The following is a 25,811-nucleotide window of genomic DNA, read 5'->3' on the forward strand; positions in this document are numbered from 1 at the left end:
AGGTGTGCGTGTGATCGAGCAGGAGAAAAGGGGAAGGGGTGTAAACCCTAACCCACATGAAATCATCAAATTGGAAAAGGATTTGAGGGTTAATTGGATGCATGAACCAAGATTTATGATCACTCAAGCGTTCTTGACACCAAGTAAGTCGAATTTTGCATATTGGTGATGTTTGATTTAGTGGGTTTGGTGTAATTCGTGAATGTAATGCTAAATCTAGTATGAATGATGGTTGCTATGGCTGTGTAGACATCAAGATATGTTAAATTTTGAATATGAAAATGGATTAGGCAAAACCCACTTGCATGTCAAGGAATGGTTAGAAATTTTGAGGTTTCTACATGTTAATTTGGTTGTTGTTGATGATCTTGTTATGAATAATTGATGTCACAACCATATGTTCATAGTTAGGATGAAATATTGTTATGAACTTGATTGATTGTTAATAAGCTATGTGAAGAATTAGTATGAATCACACTTTAAAAGCTTGTACATAATGTGTTACAAATGCGAAACCCGCCAAGTGTTCGATGAAATGCCTAAGAGAACAAATTGTGAAATTATATGAAAGTTGTGGGTAAGTATGTATAGAAAGTGTTTATAGTCATTAGCAAAATAATATGTTAATTGTGCTTACGATGGAGTCCATATGAGAATTCGGATTGAATGTATGGTTTGGTAAAATTATGCATTAGGAACTTGTACCTTATGCTTCAATGGTGTGATGCTCGCCATGTATTTGATGGGCTAGATTTATGGTAATTAAAAGTGAATGCGTATGAGTGTGAAATGAATAGCTTATTGGTAAACGATAATGTTGGAGTTATGTCGTGAACGTATGTAAGATAATAACTTTGATTAAGTGAATGTTGAACAATGTGGTTGTTAGTTCATGTTTATCTATGATAAAGTTTGACTATTAAGAGTCTATGTAGTTAAAAGTTGGAAATGGATGTGATATGAATGAACATGCGGACTAACTATGATATGGGCATAATGACTTGAAAGGATAGGAATCCCAAATTGACATGGACTCAAGTATGGAAAGCTAACGGGTCAAGCGGAGGTGAGGAAGCAAGCATGAACACTAACGCTTAAGGTAAGTGATTCATTAATCGCTTCTTAGTTGTTTATGTAAAGTTATGTGCTAGTTAGTTAAGTACGTTAATTGGGGACCAATAAGGATGTGTTGTATGAAACCAATGATTTTCGTTAAGTAGATGTAATGGGTCAAATGTAGTGTTGATGATATAACGGAAGGGAGAGTAAGAAAAGGCTACGGTATGATAACCGGATAACAGGTAGAATTACACAAAAGTACACTAACGATAAGCGGGAGTGTGGATAAGTAGTTGAAGGACTTGATTATGATTTATGACTAATGGGTAAACGATTTCATGAATGGAACTTGGGCTAGCGAAGATTAATTTAGTATAATCGTTTAAAATGAATGAATTAACACACCACGGGTATCGGGCGCGTAAACCCGGGTACGAAACTCCGGATAGTGTAGAAAGTAATATGCTATAATGGTCATGTAAGTTTTGGGTAAAAATGGAAACGTTGTTTGATGAACTCATGAACGGGTCGAATAACCGTAAATGAATAATAAGCCGATAGCGTATAAGTTAAGAATTTCCTTAATTCGGATGTGGGATTTTGAGTCCATAGGGTAGAGGACCAATTTACAAGCATGTAGGAAGAAACGGGAGGTTAAACGGGTAAACGGTTCAAAAGTTATGCGCGTTTTAGTGAGTACGGACGACGAAACGGAGCTGCAGAGAAATGAACTTTCTAGAGGGCGTCGCCGACGGGTATATGCCTGTCACACCCCGATTTCCACGTGTCTCACCGGTGGGCCCGGTGGGGGATTATCGTGACGATGTTGGCAACAATATAGTCAAACCACACAATTATATAATGCACAGCGGAAGCTTAAGATAAATATATAAACTTCAACCTCTGGTTGTAATATCAAATGTATTACAGAAGTTGAATATATCCACAGCGGATCAAAAAGTAATAAATATTGTTCATTCAGATGCAGCATCGAGTTTGCGAGACTATGTACGATGCTTAGGACGCCTATACCAGCCCATTTCGTATAGTACCTGCACTTAATTTTTTTGGGGAAAATACGTCAGTTTACACTGGTAAATACATTCAACTGACACATTTGAAAATGTTTATTAAAATTGATTTGAATGCACAAGGCACAAACTCTTTTATAACTTGGGAAAATTATTAAAATCTTGTGAACGTTTTACATGTTCTTTTATGCGTTCAGTAGCCCGGGTCGTGCCGGGTTAAAGATTTATAGACACACCACATTGCGTAAAACCGTAGTATAAAAACCAACGGCTACGTCTTTTAATTTAATGTCGACAATATATACCGGGTGTACGCCTACACCGGGATGTCGATGGTCGTGGCCATTTCGTAAAATGATGCCAAGGATATCCGGGACAACGGTCATTAAACCCCCCAAAGGCTTTTAAGAAACAAAACTGTTTAAATGAGCCGATCATATTATTTAATTAACCACCTAAGCGATGGAAGAATATAATGCTCAATCAAGCGGTATTAATATACCGTAACCCAAGCCCATATAGGGGAAATAAGTTAACGTATTTACCTTTGCAAGTATATATCCTTAGTTCGATTAAATCGCCGATAGCTTTTACCGGGGCTCCTAATCTGGAACGAAGGTTTTAATTAACCTCTTAGAATCCTAACGGGTCCTCATATTAGCCGTAGCCTAGACCGGTTGGTTCCGATATATATAGATATGGTTTAATCGCGCGAAAAGGCGAAAACCGAGAATGGAGTGTGATTCTGACCCAACGAGTTCAGAGACTTGTTTTATATGGGTTTATGGTTCACACTCTGGAATTTGGGGTTCAAATAATATAATTTGACCCGTATCGGCTAATTTATGAAAACTAGTTTCATAAGCCGAACCGTGCGCGCAATAGGCGAAACGGTTAACCATGAGAGTCGTACGCTTATTTCCTAAGTCAATATGCCTTAAAGAGGTTGTGGTATCAGTAGGATACCTTCCGTGATGCCCGTAACGAGTTTAAGTTAATATTATGCCCCGTATGGGCTTTTTGGTCATTTTAAAGACTTTTAAAAGAGCTTTTCGAGTTCTACTGGAAATCTGAGTTTCCCGAACAGCTTATAAAGCTTAAAATACTTTATTTATTATTTAAAATCAGTAGCAACTAGAATCGGGTCAAAAGACCTTGTAGAACTCATGTTTTGGCCGAAAAGGGCATATTCGGTATTTACCGAACCGTAGCCATAACCGCAGGTTATGAGCGAGGTAAAAATTATTAAAAATCTTTAAAATTCCCAAAATATTATTTTAATACAGTGGGTAAAAGTTTTGGTGACGAAATCTTGGTTTAGATAGGTGTTATGCCAATTGCGCCGTTAATTACTAAAGTTTACTTTAAATGCGCCATTTAGCATAACTCTCATTCTAGACCTCGGATTGACGTGAAACTTTAAGGACATGCTTATAATTTAATAAGCAAGGTTCTGGTCCATTTACGTGTCCGGAATACTCGTTTTATTTTCAAAATGGCGTTACGGTCAACTTTTAGGCGATTAACGGAAATGCGCAAAAGACTCGGATAACTCATGAACCGATTACAGAGGTTTATACCATCATGTAACCTGGTCCCAAGAGAGTCCTAAGGTATATCTATACCTCACTAAAACGGGTCAGAACTGAAGTCAATGCAAAAGTCAAACTTTTGCGACATTCGGCTCCGAACCGGGTCAATATAGCAAATGGTCGATTCAAACGAGCGCAAACAAGTTTATATACTTAATATCATATTTTATGAGTGTCAAAACAGGTTTCTTAGTATGTACATTACAGATTATGCATAAATCGCTAAAATAGCTTTCTGTTGACTTTTTAAGTGCGCGTTTGACTCGATATTTGACATAGTTAGAGTGGTGATCAGGGGGAACCCTTTTAGAGGTTTATTACCCACATAAATACCAACTCAAAACCACTTTTGATTCGTCATAAGACTGAACCATTTGCAAGTTATTGTAATGACAACCGTTAGTTACGACGGTTGTGTTTATAAGCTATAACTATGGAAATGCAAGACCATATTGATTGTGAACGACTTACAGAAGTTGTTTCTTGCTAATAGAGCAGAGATGGATGCTTGGGAGCTCTTAGAATGATCAGAGATGTGTGTTTGAGGTGTGGTGAACATATGCTCACAAGTATGCTATTTATAGCCAAAGAAAGCACCTAAGATCATCACAACTCAGTCTACATTTGATCATGGATCATGGGCAGGTGTCCCTAAGTGATATGGGTCAAGTGTAGGGTGCCCATGCCTCATTCATTGGTGTTTTGATCGTTCAAAGGCTCCAAAAGGCAAGTAGTTACAACTTTCTGCATCTGGGCGTTTTACGCGGCCCGCATGGGAGTTCCATGCTTGTTTAATGCGGGTCGCCTGGGATTCAAATAACAGGCGCGTAAAACAGGAGGCTCGCGGCCCGCCTACACTTAGGCTATTACTTAACGCGGGTCGCGAGAGGCTTGGTTTCCAGAAATTTTAAATCTTTTGAAATGATTATCAGAATCTGGTAATTAATAACGAAGTCTTTCGTAATGATTTACCTGACCTTTCGGGTTTGAAGGGGTAACTTTGCGGTTTGGCCCTTGGTTAATTACAACTAAGGACCTCGTGTTATTTACCCGCGTTGTTAAGTCCCCGATTAGTTTATTAATTATTCAGAAAGCCTTAACTTTCATTGTTGACGCTTTTAACCCTTCTCATACGAATTTGAGTATAACTCTCTCGTTTTAAGACGGAACTTCGCGGAATTTGTATAGTATATTCTAGTGAGCGTATAATACTGTTACGAAGCCTTGGGAACGTTAAAGGGTCACTCAGAGGTATAATTAAACATGTTGACACAGCTAACCCCTGTAGCTCGTAATCTCTCACTTTCTTCCGCGTTTCGCTTCCGTACGATCTATGATTTATTTGTTTGAAGGTACAAGCGTTATTTAGGGTTACTATACAGTATATTTACCCTTGTTGACATTTATAACCCTCGAATTTATATACTTTCAAGGTTTGTCAAAATTAGTCCTTTATTTATTATAGATACCACGTGTAATCAAATGACACGTGTTAACACATCATTGGACACAAAAATTCGAGGTGTTACATCCTCACCCCCTTAAAATAAATCTCGACCCGAGATTTACTCAAATAAATAGGGGTACTTTTCTTTCATTGTAGCTTCGACTTCCCACGTATATTCAGGACCTCTACGAGCATCCCATTTGACTTTTACAATCGGTACGTGCTTTCTGCGAAGCTTCTTTACCTGTCGATCCTCAATCGACAATGGTTTTTCTATGAATTTTAAGCTCTCATCTATATGCACATCTGTGTGTGGAATCACCAACGATTCATCGGCGAAGCACTTTTTGAGATTGCAGATGTGGAACACGTTGTGAATTCCATTGAGCTCTTCAGGCAAGTTCAACTTATAGGCAACTGATCCGATACGTTCAATGACCTCAAAAGGTCCTATGTATCTCGGACTCAGCTTGCCCTTCTTGCCGAAACGCATCACCCCCTTCCAGGGTGACACCTTAAGTAATACCTTTTCACCCACTTCGAAGTGAAAATCCTTACGCTTTGGATCAGCGTAGCTCTTCTGCCTATCGCGGGCAGCCTTGAGACGTTCCCGGATCTGGACAATCTTGTCCGTCGTCTGGAAAACTATCTCTGGTCCTGATAATTGGACCTCTCCTACTTCCGCCCAACAAACAGGCGATCTACATTTCCTACCGTATAATGCCTCGAAAGGCGCAGCCTTTATGCTGGTGTGGTAGCTATTATTGTAGGAGAATTCGATCAGGGGTAGATTCTTATCCCAGTTACCACCTAAATCGATCGCACATGCACGAAGCATGTCTTCAAGCGTTTGGATAGTACGCTCACTTTGACCGTCCGTCTGTGGGTGGTAAGCCATACTAAAGTTTAAACGCGTGCCCAAAGATTGCTGGAAACTTTTCCAGAAATGAGACGTGTATCTAGTATCCCTGTCGGAGATAATAGACACAGGTATGCCGTGTAAGGCTACAATCTTATCTACATAAAGTTGGGCTAACATATCGGAGCTATACGTCTCCTTGATGGGTAGAAAATGAGCTGATTTAGTTACGCATTCCCACTTCCACTCGGGAAGTTCAGGCTGTTGTAGCAAGCCAGACGGCTTTTGGTGCTCGGCTTTGACTTGAGCACAAGTCAAGCACTTTGCTACGTGGGCGGCCACAAACTTTTTCAAGCCTATCCACCAATAGTTTGCCTTTAAATCTTGATACATCTTGTCTGCTCCAGGATGGACTGAGTATTTGGAACTATGGGCTTCCTGGAGGATAACATCTCGTAGTCCTCCATAAATCGGAACCCATATACGTCCGTTCAGTCTAAGGATTCCATCCTTGCTAAGAGTCAACTGCTCCTCAGTTACTCCTAACTTTTCATTAGGATAATTAGCTTCCAACACAGCCTCTCGCTGTGCAGCTAAAATCCTTTCAATTAAATTGTTCTTGACCTCAATGCTTTTGGCATTGATTCGAATAGGTTTTACCCTTTCTTTCCTGCTTAAGGCATCAGCGACCACATTCGCTTTGCCGGGATGGTACCTGATCTCGCAATCATAGTCATTCAAGGTTTCCATCCAACGACGCTGCCTCATGTTCAACTCCTTCTGGTTGAACAGGTGCTGGAGGCTTTTGTGATCAGAATAAATCACAAATTTAATACCATAAAGGTAATGCCTCCACAATTTTAGTGCAAATACAACGGCACCCAACTCCAAATCATGGGTGGTGTAATTCTTTTCGTGCACCTTTAATTGTCGTGAAGCGTAGGCAATAACCTTGCCCTTCTGCATAAGCACACACCCCATGCCTGTGTGTGATGCATCGCAGTAAACTACGAATTCTTCTGTACCCTCAGGTAAGGTCAACACAGGTGCGTTGCTTAGCTTTTGCTTCAGTATTTCGAAGGACTCTTGCTGCTTTGGGCCCCAAATAAACTTTTCTTTCTTCTTGGTTAGGGAAGTCAAGGGCGCAGCAATCCTCGAAAAATTTTCAATAAACCTCCTGTAGTACCCTGCTAACCCCAGGAAACTACGGATTTCGGTAGGCGTCTTTGGCTCTTGCCAGTTCATGACTGCCTCTACCTTAGCGGGATCCACTTGGATACCACGCTCACTCACAACGTGCCCTAAAAACTGAACCTCTCGTAGCCAGAATTCACATTTCGAGAATTTGGCGTAGAGTTTCTCACGCTGTAGTAATTCGAGAATGCAACGGAGGTGCTTCTCGTGGTCAGCTTGGTTCTTGGAATATATAAGGATATCGTCGATGAAGACTATGACAAATTTGTCCAAATACGGCTTGCAGACGCGATTCATGAGATCCATGAACGCAGCCGGTGCATTTGTGAGCCCAAAAGGCATCACTGGGAACTCGTAATGACCATAGCGAGTCCTAAATGCTGTCTTATGTACATCCTCATCTCTGACCCTTAGCTGATGATAACCCGACCTCAAGTCGATCTTCGAGAAATAGCTCGCTCCTTGCAGCTGATCGAACAGATCGTCGATCCTTGGCAAAGGATATCTATTCTTTATGGTAACTTTGTTCAGCTCACGATAATCGATGCACAAACGCATCGATCCGTCCTTCTTCTTTACAAATAGGACTGGTGCTCCCCAGGGAGACGAACTAGGTCGGATAAAACCTTTTGCCAGCAGTTCATCCAACTGGGTCCTTAGTTCTTTCATTTTCGTCGGAGCTAATCTGTAAGGCGCTCTAGCTATAGGAGCTGCTCCAGGAATGATGTCTATTCTGAATTCCACTTGTCTATCCGGTGGCAAACCAGGTAGTTCTTCAGGGAAAACCTCAGGATATTCAGAAATGACAGGAAGATCTTCTATCTTCGGCTTAGGCTCTTCTATTATCACCTGAGCCATGTAAATTACACAGCCTATGTTCAAACACCTTGAAGCTTTGAGCATAGATACGTCCTCGGGTAACCCGTACTGCGTATCTCCTCGAATGGTAAGAGATTCACCACTCGGAGTCTTTAAAACTATCTGCCTCTTGCCGCAAATGATTTGGGCCTGGTTATGGGATAACCAGTCCATGCCTAGCACAATGTCAAAACCCGCTAATTTGAATGGAAGTAGAGATAAAGGAAAAGAATGGTTCCTAATGGACATTTCACATCCTTCTAGAATAGTTGAGACGGTTTCTATCGTGCCGTCTGCTAACTCTACTTCGTATTTCACATCAAGGGTTTTGATAGGCATATTTAGTAGTTGGCAAAATTTCTGGTCTACAAAGGATTTATCAGCGCCAGAATCGAATAGTACTCTTGCAAATATATTATTTACGAGAAAAGTACCTGTAAGCACGTTGTCGTTCTGGACCGCTTCCTTTGCATCCATGCGAAAAACTCTCGCATTTGACTTCTTGGTCTCTTCCGCCTTCTTGGCATACTTAGGGCAGTTACTCTTGATGTGCCCCTTTTCATTACAACCATAGCAGGTTGCATCCTTGATCTTTTTGCACTCCACAGTCTTATAATCCTTGGACTTGCATAGTCCACAGGAAGGAGTCTTTGATTGCGACTGTGAGTTCGATGCAAAACTACATTTCCCAGAGTGGGGTTTCTTGCAGATTTTGCAGTTGGGCCTTTCACCAGCTTGCCCATCTTTCTTTGTCTCAGCCCCTCTCTTGCCGTCACCGTTTCCACGGTGCTTCTTTCCAGATTTTCGTGGGGTATCATCCTCACGTTTCCTCTTCTCAGCCTCCTTGCTCCTTAGGGTCCTCAGACGGACAGCGTCTAAGGTGAGAGACAAGGAGAGGTCAGTAACTGACCTGAAGGTCGTCGGCCGAGAGGCCTTTACACTCGCCTTTATTGCGGGCTCCAAGCCCCCAATGAAACGGGCAATTCTTCGAGGTTCTGGGGTCACAAGGTATGGGACCAGACGAGACATTGTATTGAAACTCGTCAAATATGCCTGGCAGTCCAGGTTCGTCATCACCAGTGACACAAAGTCAGCCTCGATCTTCTCAACCTCATGCTGAGGGCAGTAGTTTTCCTTAATGAGAGCAATAAATTCCTCCCATGTCATCTTGTACAAAGCAGACTTACCTGATGCCTGCACCAACGCTCTCCACCACGCCAGAGCCTCGCCCTTAAATGACTGGGACACATACTTCACCACATCCCTCTCTGCACACCCGCTGATGTCCACAATAATGTCCATCTCATCTAGCCATGTGATACAATCCACAGCACCTTTCTCCCCTGTAAATTCCCGGGGCTTACAAGATACAAAGTATTTGTAGGTGCAACCCTTAGCATTTGATGCATCAGTATATTCTCTATCGCGATGAACGCTGTTCTCAGTGGACGAGTGTTTGTCGTCATCTTTCTTGGGTTGAGAGGGTGGTTTGGAGTGTGTCTTTGGTTTAGAGGGTGGTTTTGACACGGTTCTGCCTTGGGACTCAGTATATTGACGATCAAGAGCTGCCTGAACAGCATTGCCAATCAGAGCTTTTAGCTGTGCGCCTGTCAGATGCACTGGCGCATTGTCGTAGTCATCTTCATTTGTATGGCTGTTCTCTCCATTGGGATCCGCCATTGTAACTTGAATCTGCTACAGAAGATAACAAAATTTTATTCAGGAGATTATTATATAATTGTCTTTTATGACAATTTGTCAACCATGGTACAGAGACCATATTTGGTTAACTTATTATTTCATTACATATTAGGATTTGAATATATCCTATTTCAGCTATATAAATAGTATTGGCGGCATAAAGCCTAATCACGAGGATGTTTTATAATTTTTGCCGAGATTTCTGAGAATCAAAGGCATAGAGATTTGAACCGTAGTTCTTTTATCTCTTTCTGACAGGGAGTCATAGACCACCACTGCATTTTGTCGTTATAAGACAATTATTACGGCCCATAGGCACTACACCTCTAATGGATGTTTTAATATGGTTGGCCCGTAGGCACTACATCTCTAATGGATGTTTTAATAAGGTTGGCCCGTAGGCACTACATCACTAATGGATGTTTTAATAATATTGGTCCGTAGGCACTACATCTCTAATGGATGTTTTAATAAGGTTGGCCCGTAGGCACTACATCACTAATGGATGTTTTTATAATACTGGCCCGTAGGCACTACATCACTAATGGATGTTTTAATAATATTGGCCCGTAGGCACTACATCACTAATGGATGTTTTAATAAGATTGATCACCTTCATTGGTGATTTAACCCACGATTTATAAATCATTTAGTTGGGTTTTGAAATCCTTAAAGGATTATTGTATAAGAATGACGTGCGTGATTTTAACGAATCACATCTGCCATGATTGTTAACATGCGTACAGAGGTTAACAAGGAATCAGAATCTTTTCAATTAGGTCGTACCATCTTGACTGGATCTTAAAAGACACCAAGCTAGGTTTCACCTTTTAAGATTCTTTATCTAGGCAGATCAATATAAAAGGAATGGTTTTGATTTATTTTATACATATTAAAACAAAACTCATAACATACATTCCATAATTTCAAATACAATTACATATTGCCCTAAACGGGTCTTTCAAATAGTACATACCTCCATAGAGGTTTAAAATAAGTGACAAGTCCACGCAGGGACTAATACAAGATAGGTGTCCATGCAAGGACTAAAAGATAAGTCCGCGTAGGGACTGAAATACGATAAGTGTCCACGCAGGGACTTATTTCAAGGTAGAAATTACATTAGTACAACTATTAAGGGCTAGTGGTCACGTTTCTTCTTTTTGCCCTTTAGTAGGTTCGCCAAGCCCTTGAGAAATCCTCGGTGGCTTTTCTTCTCTTCCTCGAACTCTCTCTCCACACGATCTAGTCGATGGAGTATTTCTTCCTGTTCAGGAGGAGAGAAACGTGGTTGTGGCGCTTGATGCGGAACTGGAGGTCTGGGAGGTATTGGATACCCATGAGCTGAGTAGTCCGGTGCTCCCATGTTCCCATGAGCTCCGTCAGGGTAGCGCGCATTATATCTAGCCGACACCACATATGGGTCGCGTTCATAATTGTAGTTGTATTGTGCTTGTGACGGTTCGAACGGGTTGTAAGCCGTTGGACCCGTGTAAGCAGGTATGGGTTGGTCATACCCAAATGGTGGCGAATTTGGTGCAGCTGGTGCAGAGTTCGCCTCCTGTATAGGACTTGAAGGTCCTTCTTCTTGTAGTGGCGGATAGTGGCTACTACTAGAATGTCGAGGAGTGCTGAAGTGGATACCCCCTCCTCCTCGTGTAGACATACGAGCATTTGTCCTCCTACGCCTTGGCGGATCGGGTATTACTGGTTGCGCCGGTGGCGGAGGTGGTGGCGTAACTGCCACAAAGCGTGAATCCTCAGAGGGATCCTGTGGATGTCGCGGTTGTTGAGATGTCTGTTGAGGTGGCGTGTAGTACCACTCATGTCGGTCGAACAACGCTTGGAAACTGTCTGGTCCCTGGTAGGGTGTGCCATGGAAGGATGACCCATCAGAGACTTCTATCGGGTGCGTGGGCGTACCACGAGCAGGTTCAGTTGGATCAGTATCTTCATCCATATGGTCCTCGGAGAAGTGATCTTCTGTCCCTAATGGAACAAAGCCTGAAGGTTCCTGTATGTAGTCAGCCGGATTAAACTGACCTATGAAGTATGGAGTAGGGTCGTCGTAATTTCGGTGCGATACCGAACGTTGTAGAGGTATGAAGGAAGGTTGTGGGTTGTTGGGATCATTTTCTGAGTTTGGCCCAAAGGAGTGCCGGTAGGATGGCGTCGAGCTGTGCGAGGTGGAATGCCTCGCGGGTTCGTAAAGATCTCTTCGTCGTTGTGGTTCTTCGCTCCTTGTCATTGAAGGATGTCTTGTACCTGATGGTCCAGCTTCGTTATCGTGATGTGTCACGATTTCTCCTCTGCCTCTTCTTCCCCTTCCTCTTCCTCGGAATATAACAGGTGGCATTTTCCTGCTTTATAAAACTTTAAATTCCAATAATAAAAGAAAAGACAAAATTGGAATAACAATTTGAATTTGTCCTAAGTTATTGTCTAGACTCAAGTATGTGTAATTGTGTCATTGAGATTAAACACATTAGGATAGTGTTTAATTCACTCAATGTTGGCTCTGATACCAACCTGTCACACCCCGATTTCCACGTGTCTCACCGGTGGGCCCGGTGGGGGATTATCGTGACGATGTTGGCAACAATATAGTCAAACCACACAATTATATAATGCACAGCGGAAGCTTAAGATAAATATATAAACTTCAACCTCTGGTTGTAATATCAAATGTATTACAGAAGTTGAATATATCCACAGCGGATCAAAAAGTAATAAATATTGTTCATTCAGATGCAGCATCGAGTTTGCGAGACTATGTACGATGCTTAGGACGCCTATACCAGCCCATTTCGTATAGTACCTGCACTTAATCTTTTTGGGGAAAATACGTCAGTTTACACTGGTAAATACATTCAACTGACACATTTGAAAATGTTTATTAAAATTGATTTGAATGCACAAGGCACAAACTCTTTTATAACTTGGGAAAATTATTAAAATCTTGTGAACGTTTTACATGTTCTTTTATGCGTTCAGTAGCCCGGGTCGTGCCGGGTTAAAGATTTATAGACACACCACATTGCGTAAAACCGTAGTATAAAAACCAACGGCTACGTCTTTTAATTTAATGTCGACAATATATACCGGGTGTACGCCTACACCGGGATGTCGATGGTCGTGGCCATTTCGTAAAATGATGCCAAGGATATCCGGGACAACGGTCATTAAACCCCCCAAAGGCTTTTAAGAAACAAAACTGTTTAAATGAGCCGATCATATTATTTAATTAACCACCTAAGCGATGGAAGAATATAATGCTCAATCAAGCGGTATTAATATACCGTAACCCAAGCCCATATAGGGGAAATAAGTTAAAGTATTTACCTTTGCAAGTATATATCCTTAGTTCGATTAAATCGCCGATAGCTTTTACCGGGGCTCCTAATCTGGAACGAAGGTTTTAATTAACCTCTTAGAATCCTAACGGGTCCTCATATTAGCCGTAGCCTAGACCGGTTGGTTCCGATATATATAGATATGGTTTAATCGCGCGAAAAGGCGAAAACCGAGAATGGAGTGTGATTCTGACCCAACGAGTTCAGAGACTTGTTTTATATGGGTTTATGGTTCACACTCTGGAATTTGGGGTTCAAATAATATAATTTGACCCGTATCGGCTAATTTATGAAAACTAGTTTCATAAGCCGAACCGTGCGCGCAATAGGCGAAACGGTTAACCATGAGAGTCGTACGCTTATTTCCTAAGTCAATATGCCTTAAAGAGGTTGTGGTATCAGTAGGATACCTTCCGTGATGCCCGTAACGAGTTTAAGTTAATATTATGCCCCGTAGGGGCTTTTTGGTCATTTTAAAGACTTTTAAAAGAGCTTTTCGAGTTCTACTGGAAATCTGAGTTTCCCGAACAGCTTATAAAGCTTAAAATACTTTATTTATTATTTAAAATCAGTAGCAACTGGAATCGGGTCAAAAGACCTTGTAGAACTCATGTTTTGGCCGAAAAGGGCATATTCGGTATTTACCGAACCGTAGACATAACCGCAGGTTATGAGCGAGGTAAAAATTATTAAAAATCTTTAAAATTCCCAAAATATTATTTTAATACAGTGGGTAAAAGTTTTGGTGACGAAATCTTGGTTTAGATAGGTGTTATGCCAATTGCGCCGTTAATTACTAAAGTTTACTTTAAATGCGCCATTTAGCATAACTCTCATTCTAGACCTCGGATTGACGTGAAACTTTAAGGACATGCTTATAATTTAATAAGCAAGGTTCTGGTCCGTTCACGTGTCCGGAATACTCGTTTTATTTTCAAAATGGCGTTACGGTCAACTTTTAGGCGATTAACGGAAATGCGCAAAAGACTCGGATAACTCATGAACCGATTACAGAGGTTTATACCATCATGTAACCTGGTCCTAAGTGAGTCCTAAGGTATATCTATACCTCACTAAAACGGGTCAGAACTGAAGTCAATGCAAAAGTCAAACTTTTGCGACATTCGGCTCCGAACCGGGTCAATATAGCAAATGGTCGATTCAAACGAGCGCAAACAAGTTTATATACTTAATATCATATTTTATGAGTGTCAAAACAGGTTTCTTAGTATGTACATTACAGATTATGCATAAATCGCTAAAATAGCTTTCTGTTGACTTTTTAAGTGCGCGTTTGACTCGATATTTGACATAGTTAGAGTGGTGATCAGGGGGAACCCTTTTAGAGGTTTATTACCCACATAAATACCAACTCAAAACCACTTTTGATTCGTCATAAGACTGAACCATTTGCAAGTTATTGTAATGACAACCGTTAGTTACGACGGTTGTGTTTATAAGCTATAACTATGGAAATGCAAGACCATATTGATTGTGAACGACTTACAGAAGTTGTTTCTTGCTTATAGAGCAGAGATGGATGCTTGGGAGCTCTTAGAATGATCAGAGATGTGTGTTTGAGGTGTGGTGAACATATGCTCACAAGTATGCTATTTATAGCCAAAGAAAGCACCTAAGATCATCACAACTCAGTCTACATTTGATCATGGATCATGGGCAGGTGTCCCTAAGTGATATGGGTCAAGTGTAGGGTGCCCATGCCTCATTCATTGGTGTTTTGATCGTTCAAAGGCTCCAAAAGGCAAGTAGTTACAACTTTCTGCATCTGGGCGTTTTACGCGGCCCGCATGGGAGTTCCATGCTTGTTTAATGCGGGTCGCCTGGGATTCAAATAACAGGCGCGTAAAACAGGAGGCTCGCGGCCCGCCTACACTTAGGCTATTACTTAACGCGGGTCGCGAGAGGCTTGGTTTCCAGAAATTTTAAATCTTTTGAAATGATTATCAGAATCTGGTAATTAATAACGAAGTCTTTCGTAATGATTTACCTGACCTTTCGGGTTTGAAGGGGTAACTTTGCGGTTTGGCCCTTGGTTAATTACAACTAAGGACCTCGTGTTATTTACCCGCGTTGTTAAGTCCCCGATTAGTTTATTAATTATTCAGAAAGCCTTAACTTTCATTGTTGACGCTTTTAACCCTTCTCATACGAATTTGAGTATAACTCTCTCGTTTTAAGACGGAACTTCGCGGAATTTGTATAGTATATTCTAGTGAGCGTATAATACTGTTACGAAGCCTTGGGAACGTTAAAGGGTCACTCAGAGGTATAATTAAACATGTTGACACAGCTAACCCCTGTAGCTCGTAATCTCTCACTTTCTTCCGCGTTTCGCTTCCGTACGATCTATGATTTATTTGTTTGAAGGTACAAGCGTTATTTAGGGTTACTATACAGTATATTTACCCTTGTTGACATTTATAACCCTCGAATTTATATACTTTCAAGGTTTGTCAAAATTAGTCCTTTATTTATTATAGATACCACGTGTAATCAAATGACACGTGTTAACACATCATTGGACACAAAAATTCGAGGTGTTACATCCTCACCCCCTTAAAATAAATCTCGACCCGAGATTTACTCAAATAAATAGGGGTACTTTTCTTTCATTGTAGCTTCGACTTCCCACGTATATTCAGGACCTCTACGAGCATCCCATTTGACTTTTACAATCGGTACGTGCTTTCTGCGAAGCTTCTTTACCTGTCGATCCTCAATCGACAAAGGTTTTTCTATGAATTTTAAGCTCTCATCTATATGCACATCTGTGTGTGGAATCACCAACGATTCATCGGCGAAGCACTTTTTGAGATTGCAGATGTGGAACACGTTGTGAATTCCATTGAGCTCTTCAGGCAAGTTCAACTTATAGGCAACTGATCCGATACGTTCAATGACCTCAAAAGGTCCTATGTATCTCGGACTCAGCTTGCCCTTCTTGCCGAAACGCATCACCCCCTTCCAGGGTGACACCTTAAGTAATACCTTTTCACCCACTTCGAAGTGAAAATCCTTACGCTTTGGATCAGCGTAGCTCTTCTGCCTATCGCGGGCAGCCTTGAGACGTTCCCGGATCTGGACAATCTTGTCCGTCGTCTGGAAAACTATCTCTGGTCCTGATAATTGGACCTCTCCTACTTCCGCCCAACAAACAGGCGATCTACATTTCCTACCGTATAATGCCTCGAAAGGCGCAGCCTTTATGCTGGTGTGGTAGCTATTATTGTAGGAGAATTCGATCAGGGGTAGATTCTTATCCCAGTTACCACCTAAATCGATCGCACATGCACGAAGCATGTCTTCAAGCGTTTGGATAGTACGCTCACTTTGACCGTCCGTCTGTGGGTGGTAAGCCGTACTAAAGTTTAAACGCGTGCCCAAAGATTGCTGGAAACTTTTCCAGAAATGAGACGTGTATCTAGTATCCCTGTCGGAGATAATAGACACAGGTATGCCGTGTAAGGCTACAATCTTATCTACATAAAGTTGGGCTAACATATCGGAGCTATACGTCTCCTTGATGGGTAGAAAATGAGCTGATTTAGTCAGCCTATCGACTATGACCCATATTGTATCGTTTCCTTTCCTGGTTTTGGTTAACTTGGTTATGAAGTCCATAGTTACGCATTCCCACTTCCACTCGGGAAGTTCAGGCTGTTGTAGCAAGCCAGACGGCTTTTGGTGCTCGGCTTTGACTTGAGCACAAGTCAAGCACTTTGCTACGTGGGCGGCCACAAACTTTTTCAAGCCTATCCACCAATAGTTTGCCTTTAAATCTTGATACATCTTGTCTGCTCCAGGATGGACTGAGTATTTGGAACTATGGGCTTCCTGGAGGATAACATCTCGTAGTCCTCCATAAATCGGAACCCATATACGTCCGTTCAGTCTATGGATACCATCCTTGCTAAGAGTCAACTGCTCCTCAGTTACTCCTAACTTTTCATTAGGATAATTAGCTTCCAACACAGCCTCTCGCTGTGCAGCTAAAATCCTTTCAATTAAATTGTTCTTGACCTCAATGCTTTTGGCATTGATTCGAATAGGTTTTACCCTTTCTTTCCTGCTTAAGGCATCAGCGACCACATTCGCTTTGCCGGGATGGTACCTGATCTCGCAATCATAGTCATTCAAGGTTTCCATCCAACGACGCTGCCTCATGTTCAACTCCTTCTGGTTGAACAGGTGCTGGAGGCTTTTGTGATCAGAATAAATCACAAATTTAATACCATAAAGGTAATGCCTCCACAATTTTAGTGCAAATACAACGGCACCCAACTCCAAATCATGGGTGGTGTAATTCTTTTCGTGCACCTTTAATTATCGTGAAGCGTAGGCAATAACCTTGCCCTTCTGCATAAGCACACACACCATGCCTGTGTGTGATGCATCGCAGTAAACTACGAATTCTTCTGTACCCTCAGGTAAGGTCAACACAGGTGCGTTGCTTAGCTTTTGCTTCAGTATTTCGAAGGACTCTTGCTGCTTTGGGCCCCAAATAAACTTTTCTTTCTTCTTGGTTAGGGAAGTCAAGGGCGCAGCAATCCTCGAAAAATTTTCAATAAACCTCCTGTAGTACCCTGCTAACCCCAGGAAACTACGGATTTCGGTAGGCGTCTTTGTCTCTTGCCAGTTCATGACTGCCTCTACCTTAGCGGGATCCACTTGGATACCACGCTCACTCACAACGTGCCCTAAAAACTGAACCTCTCGTAGCCAGAATTCACATTTCGAGAATTTGGCGTAGAGTTTCTCACGCTGTAGTAATTCGAGAATGCAACGGAGGTGCTTCTCGTGGTCAGCTTGGTTCTTGGAATATATAAGGATATCGTCGATGAAGACTATGACAAATTTGTCCAAATACGGCTTGCAGACGCGATTCATGAGATCCATGAACGCAGCCGGTGCATTTGTGAGCCCAAAAGGCATCACTGGGAACTCGTAATGACCATAGCGAGTCCTAAATGCTGTCTTATGTACATCCTCATCTCTGACCCTTAGCTGATGATAACCCGACCTCAAGTCGATCTTCGAGAAATAGCTCGCTCCTTGCAGCTGATCGAACAGATCGTCGATCCTTGGCAAAGGATATCTATTCTTTATGGTAACTTTGTTCAGCTCACGATAATCGATGCACAAACGCATCAATCCGTCCTTCTTCTTTACAAATAGGACTGGTGCTCCCCAGGGAGACGAACTAGGTCGGATAAAACCTTTTGCCAGCAGTTCATCCAACTGGGTCCTTAGTTCTTTCATTTCCGTCGGAGCTAATCTGTAAGGCGCTCTAGCTATAGGAGCTGCTCCAGGAATGATGTCTATTCTGAATTCCACTTGTCTATCCGGTGATAAACCAAGTAGTTCTTCAGGGAAAACCTCAGGATATTCAGAAATGACAGGAAGATCTTCTATCTTCCGCTTAGGCTCTTCTATTATCACCTGAGCCATGTAAATTACACAGCCTCTGTTCAAACACCTTGAAGCTTTGAGCATAGATACGTCCTCGGGTAACCCGTATTGCGTATCTCCTCGAATGGTAAGAGATTCACCACTCGGAGTCTTTAAAACTATCTGCCTCTTGCCGCAAATGATTTGGGCCTGGTTATGGGATAACCAGTCCATGCCTAGCACAATGTCAAAACCCGCTAATTTGAATGGAAGTAGAGATAAAGGAAAAGAATGGTTCCTACTGGACATTTCACATCCTTCTAGAATAGTTGAGACGGTTTCTATCGTGTCGTCTGCTAACTCTACTTCGTATTTCACATCATGGGTTTTGATAGGCATATTTAGTAGTTGGCAAAATTTCTGGTCTACAAAGGATTTATCAGCGCCAGAATCGAATAGTACTCTTGCAAATATATTATTTACAAGAAAAGTACCTGTAAGCACGTTGTCGTTCTGGACCGCTTCCTTTGCATCCATGCGAAAAACTCTCGCATTTGACTTCTTGGTCTCTTCCGCCTTCTTGGCATACTTAGGGCAGTTACTCTTGATGTGCCCCTTTTCATTACAACCATAGCAGGTTGCATCCTTGATCTTTTTGCACTCCACAGTCTTATGATCCTTGGACTTGCATAGTCCACAGGAAGGAGTCTTTGATTGCGACTGTGAGTTCGATGCAAATCTACATTTCCCAGAGTGGGGTTTCTTGCAGATTTTGCAGTTGGGCCTTTCACCAGCTTGCCCATCTTTCTTTGTCTCAGCCCCTCTCTTGCCGTCACCGTTTCCACGGTGCTTCTTTCCAGATTTTCGTGAGGTATCATCCTCACGTTTCCTCTTCTCAGCCTCCTTGCTCCTTAGGGTCCTCAGGCGGACAGCGTCTAAGGTGAGAGACAAGGAGAGGTCAGTAACTGACCTGAAGGTCGTCGGCCGAGAGGCCTTTACACTCGCCTTTATTGCGGGCTCCAAGCCCCCAATGAAACGGGCAATTCTTCGAGGTTCTGGGGTCACAAGGTATGGGACCAGACGAGACATTGTATTGAAACTCGTCAAATATGCCTGGCAGTCCAGGTTCGTCATCACCAGTGACACAAAGTCAGCCTCGATCTTCTCAACCTCATGCTGAGGGCAGTAGTTTTCCTTAATGAGAGCAATAAATTCCTCCCATGTCATCTTGTACAAAGCAGACTTACCTGATGCCTGCACCAACGCTCTCCACCACGCCAGAGCCTCGCCCTTAAATGACTGGGACACATACTTCACCACATCCCTCTCTGCACACCCGCTGATGTCCACAATAGTGTCCATCTCATCTAGCCAGGTGATACAATCCACAGCACCTTTCTCCCCTGTAAATTCCCGGGGCTTACAAGATACAAAGTATTTGTAGGTGCAACCCTTAGCATTTGATGCATCAGTATATTCTCTATCGCGATGAACGCTGTTCTCAGTGGACGAGTGTTTGTCGTCATCTTTCTTGGGTTGAGAGGGTGGTTTGGAGTGTGTCTTTGGTTTAGAGGGTGGTTTTGACACGGTTCTGCCTTGGGACTCAGTATATTGACGATCAAGAGCTGCCTGAACAGCATTGTCAATCAGAGCTTTTAGTTGTGCGCCTGTCAGATGCACTGGCGCATTGTCGTAGTCATCTTCATTTGTATGGCTATTCTCTCCATTGGGATCCGCCATTGTAACTTGAATCTGCTACAGAAGATAACAAAATTTTATTCAGGAGATTATTATATAATTGTCTTTTATGACAGTTTGTCAACCATGGTACAGAGACCATATTTGGTTAACTTATTATTTCATTACATATTAGGATTTGAATATATCCTATTTCAGCTATATAAATAGTATTGGCGGCATAAAGCCTAATCACGAGGATGTTTTATAATTTTTGCCGAGATTTCTGAGAATCAAAGGCATAGAGATTTGAACCGTAGTTCTTTTATCTCTTTCTGACAGGGAGTCATAGACCACCACTGCATTTTGTCGTTATAAGACAATTATTACGGCCCATAGGCACTACACCTCTAATGGATGTTTTAATATGGTTGGCCCGTAGGCACTACATCTCTAATGGATGTTTTAATAAGGTTGGCCCGTAGGCACTACATCACTAATGGATGTTTTAATAATATTGGCCCGTAGGCACTACATCTCTAATGGATGTTTTAATAAGGTTGGCCCGTAGGCACTACATCACTAATGGATGTTTTTATAATACTGGCCCGTAGGCACTACATCACTAATGGATGTTTTAATAATATTGGCCCGTAGGCACTACATCACTAATGGATGTTTTAATAAGATTGATCACCTTCATTGGTGATTTAACCCACGATTTATAAATCATTTAGTTGGGTTTTGAAATCCTTAAAGGATTATTGTATAAGAATGACGTGCGTGATTTTAACGAATCACATCTGCCATGATTGTTAACATGCGTACAGAGGTTAACAAGGAATCAGAATCTTTTCAATTAGGTCGTACCATCTTGACTGGATCTTAAAAGACACCAAGCTAGGTTTCACCTTTTAAGATTCTTTATCTAGGCAGATCAATATAAAAGGAATGGTTTTGATTTATTTTATACATATTAAAACAAAACTCATAACATACATTCCATAATTTCAAATACAATTACATATTGCCCTAAACGGGTCTTTCAAATAGTACATACCTCCATAGAGGTTTAAAATAAGTGACAAGTCCACGCAGGGACTAATACAAGATAGGTGTCCATGCAAGGACTAAAAGATAAGTCCGCGTAGGGACTGAAATACGATAAGTGTCCACGCAGGGACTTATTTCAAGGTAGAAATTACATTAGTACAACTATTAAGGGCTAGTGGTCACGTTTCTTCTTTTTGCCCTTTAGTAGGTTCGCCAAGCCCTTGAGAAATCCTCGGTGGCTTTTCTTCTCTTCCTCGAACTCTCTCTCCACACGATCTAGTCGATGGAATATATCTTCCTGTTCAGGAGGAGAGAAACGTGGTTGTGGCGCTTGATGCGGAACTGGAGGTCTGGGAGGTATTGGATACCCATGAGCTGAGTAGTCTGGTGCTCCCATGTTCCCATGAGCTCCGTCAGGGTAGCGCGCATTATATCTAGCCGACACCACATATGGGTCGCGTTCATAATTGTAGTTGTATTGTGCTTGTGACGGTTCGAACGGGTTGTAAGCCGTTGGACCCGTGTAAGCAGGTATGGGTTGGTCATACCCAAATGGTGGCCCGTAGGGGCTTTTTGGTCATTTTAAAGACTTTTAAAAGAGCTTTTCGAGTTCTACTGGAAATCTGAGTTTCCCGAACAGCTTATAAAGCTTAAAATACTTTATTTATTATTTAAAATCAGTAGCAACTGGAATCGGGTCAAAAGACCTTGTAGAACTCATGTTTTGGCCGAAAAGGGCATATTCGGTATTTACCGAACCGTAGCCATAACCGCAGGTTATGAGCGAGGTAAAAATTATTAAAAATCTTTAAAATTCCCAAAATATTATTTTAATACAGTGGGTAAAAGTTTTGGTGACGAAATCTTGGTTTAGATAGGTGTTATGCCAATTGCGTCGTTAATTACTAAAGTTTACTTTAAATGCGCCATTTAGCATAACTCTCATTCTAGACCTCGGATTGACGTGAAACTTTAAGGACATGCTTATAATTTAATAAGCAAGGTTCTGGTCCGTTCACGTGTCCGGAATACTCGTTTTATTTTCAAAATGGCGTTACGGTCAACTTTTAGGCGATTAACGGAAATGCGCAAAAGACTCGGATAACTCATGAACCGATTACAGAGGTTTATACCATCATGTAACCTGGTCCTAAGAGAGTCCTAAGGTATATCTATACCTCACTAAAACGGGTCAGAACTGAAGTCAATGCAAAAGTCAAACTTTTGCGACATTCGGCTCCGAACCGGGTCAATATAGCAAATGGTCGATTCAAACGAGCGCAAACAAGTTTATATACTTAATATCATATTTTATGAGTGTCAAAACAGGTTTCTTAGTATGTACATTACAGATTATGCATAAATCGCTAAAATAGCTTTCTGTTGACTTTTTAAGTGCGCGTTTGACTCGATATTTGACATAGTTAGAGTGGTGATCAGGGGGAACCCTTTTAGAGGTTTATTACCCACATAAATACCAACTCAAAACCACTTTTGATTCGTCATAAGACTGAACCATTTGCAAGTTATTGTAATGACAACCGTTAGTTACGACGGTTGTGTTTATAAGCTATAACTATGGAAATGCAAGACCATATTGATTGTGAACGACTTACAGAAGTTGTTTCTTGCTTATAGAGCAGAGATGGATGCTTGGGAGCTCTTAGAATGATCAGAGATGTGTGTTTGAGGTGTGGTGAACATATGCTCACAAGTATGCTATTTATAGCCAAAGAAAGCACCTAAGATCATCACAACTCAGTCTACATTTGATCATGGATCATGGGCAGGTGTCCCTAAGTGATATGGGTCAAGTGTAGGGTGCCCATGCCTCATTCATTGGTGTTTTGATCGTTCAAAGGCTCCAAAAGGCAAGTAGTTACAACTTTCTGCATCTGGGCGTTTTACGCGGCCCGCATGGGAGTTCCATGCTTGTTTAATGCGGGTCGCCTGGGATTCAAATAACAGGCGCGTAAAACAGGAGGCTCGCGGCCCGCCTACACTTAGGCTATTACTTAACGCGGGTCGCGAGAGGCTTGGTTTCCAGAAATTTTAAATGTTTTGAAATGATTATCAGAATCTGGTAATTAATAACGAAATCTTTCGTAATGATTTACCTGACCTTTCGGGTTTGAAGGGGTAACTTTGCGGTTTGGCCCTTGGTTAATTACAACTAAGGACCTCGTGTTATTTACCCGCGTTGTTAAGTCCCCGATTAGTTTATTAATTATTCAGAAAGCCTTAACTTTCATTGTTGACGCTTTTAACCCTTCTCATACGAATTTGAGTATAACTCTCTCGTTTTAAGACGGAACTTCGCGGAATTTGTATAGTATATTCTAGTGAGCGTATAATACTGTTACGAAGCCTTGGGAACGTTAAAGGGTCACTCAGAGGTATAATTAAACATGTTGACACAGCTAACCCCTGTAGCTCGTAATCTCTCACTTTCTTCCGCGTTTCGCTTCCGTACGATCTATGATTTATTTGTTTGAAGGTACAAGCGTTATTTAGGGTTACTATACAGTATATTTACCCTTGTTGACATTTATAACCCTCGAATTTATATACTTTCAAGGTTTGTCAAAATTAGTCCTTTATTTATTATAGATGCCACGTGTAATCAAATGACACGTGTTAACACATCATTGGACACAAAAATTCGAGGTGTTACAATGCCCGTCGTCGACGGGCTCCCAAAAATGCAAACGGGCCGACGCCTTATGTTCCTGGTTACGGCCTTATGTGCTTACGGGCTTATTCAGAAGCCGTCGCCGACGGCTTAGGACCCGTCGGCGACGGGCTCTCGTTGTGAGATCTCCGTTTATTCGCGTCTTGCATTCCCGGTTGACCCGTAACGCATCCTGGTGCTCCGGTTTTTCAACTCGGTGACCCGTAAAGCTCCCGAAAAACTCCTTAACTTCGTTAAACCCGCATAAATATAAATCTAAATAAGAGTAGGCCATTCAAGATTTAAAACTCATATAAGCACATAAAGTCACATGATTACGAGTACCGGTTTTCAACCACGTATTATGTACGTAAGGGTGTGTGTACATATGTATTCATGTATTTATGTATATGTGAAGATATGTATGTGTATATGTGCGTATGTAGAGATGTAAGAAGGTATGCATGTACGTATGTATGTAGAGATGTAGGAAGGTATGTATGTATGCAGATGTGTATGTATGTTTGTATGTAAGTACGTATGTATGCATGAATTGATATGTTAGAATTTTAACGTTACTAATTATGCGTTTGAGGTCGGTATGTAATGCAGGAATGAGTACATCGGATTCTTACGAAAATTAAGCCGAATCCGGAACAAGAGAAGGAGAAGGGTTATTCGAATGGATCAAGTTACATTATCGAACGTTATTCAACCTTTAATTATTTGGGATTAATGTTATATGATGTTGTCATCGACTAATGGCTAAGTTGTATGTGATGCCCACAGGTACTACACGGACTTCTTCTGCTGCTAAGGAAGTGAAGCGGACGTAGATCGAGTCAAGAGCAAGGATTGTACGGATAGATCGGTTACATAGTTGAAGAATTTAATGTCTAGAAAGCTAAATTTTAGTATGAATGTTGTGAATTCTTTTATAGAACGTTTAACATTTTTTTAGAAATTGGAACCTTCGTGAAAGCAATGTCGTTAATAAGGAAAGAAATTTTAAAGCTCTTTTTCCGCTGCGTCATTTTTAAGGTTAAACGTGTTAGGGTGTAACTGTTTTACTTTTAAAAAATTTACGGTTTACGTTAAAAAGTTTACGGTTTTAACTTTTTTTTACAAAAGCTTTTTTACCCAAAACGAACGCTCCCAGAAATCGCAATTCGGTAGGTGTCTCAGATAGATTGTTATCATCATAGACTAGGGAAAAAAAATAAAAAACCAACAAACAAAAATCAAAACAAATGAGTGGATCCTTGAAAAAAAATGGGGTTTAGCTCAGATTTTCTGATAATCAGAGGCTGCAAAGTGGGGTTGCAAGTTCAAAAACCTACCCTCCACCATCCTTGCCACGCCATCATCATCAAAATATGCGGGTTTTTTTTTCATCATCACCGCCACAAATCCAACACATCAAACCCACATAGTTCATTGTTCAAAATCACCATAGAATCAAGAACACTATTCAAACACCCACCATTTTTCATAGTTCAGTGTTCAAAATCACCATAGTCCACTATTCAAAATCACCATAGAATCAAGAACACAGATCAAACACATATCAACTGCAAAAAATCAAAAACCTATCACTGCCAAAAAATCTCATAATTTGTGTTAAAAACGCAAATCAAAAAAAAAACTATCAGAATCAAAGAAAACACAAATCATAATTTGTTTCAAGAACATCTTACACAATCAGAAACAAAGGAACACCATCGTCGCCATCAAAAACCCACCACCGTCGCCATTAATCATCACCGACAACCTTCACCAACGTCGCCGGAGAAACGTGGGGGCCGCCGTCACATGTGTGAGTGACCCACCACCACCACCACCACCGTTGCCGTCACAGGTGTGGGTAACCCACCACCACTGCCTTCTTCCACCATCACTATAACATT

The 25,811-nt window shown here is 41.4% G+C and overlaps 1 long non-coding RNA gene across 1 annotated transcript; it reads left to right on the forward strand.

Moving 5' to 3' along the window:
- Positions 1-24,735, forward strand: LOC118479808. Its single transcript, XR_004860878.1, has 3 exons — positions 1-143; positions 1,009-1,099; positions 24,694-24,735. It is a non-coding gene; the product is annotated as an uncharacterized LOC118479808 (long non-coding RNA).
- The last annotated feature ends 1,076 nt before the right edge of the window (positions 24,736-25,811 follow it).

The sequence above is a fragment of the Helianthus annuus genome, chromosome 6, assembly GCF_002127325.2.
Source record: "Helianthus annuus cultivar XRQ/B chromosome 6, HanXRQr2.0-SUNRISE, whole genome shotgun sequence".
Lineage (NCBI taxonomy): Eukaryota > Viridiplantae > Streptophyta > Magnoliopsida > Asterales > Asteraceae > Helianthus > Helianthus annuus.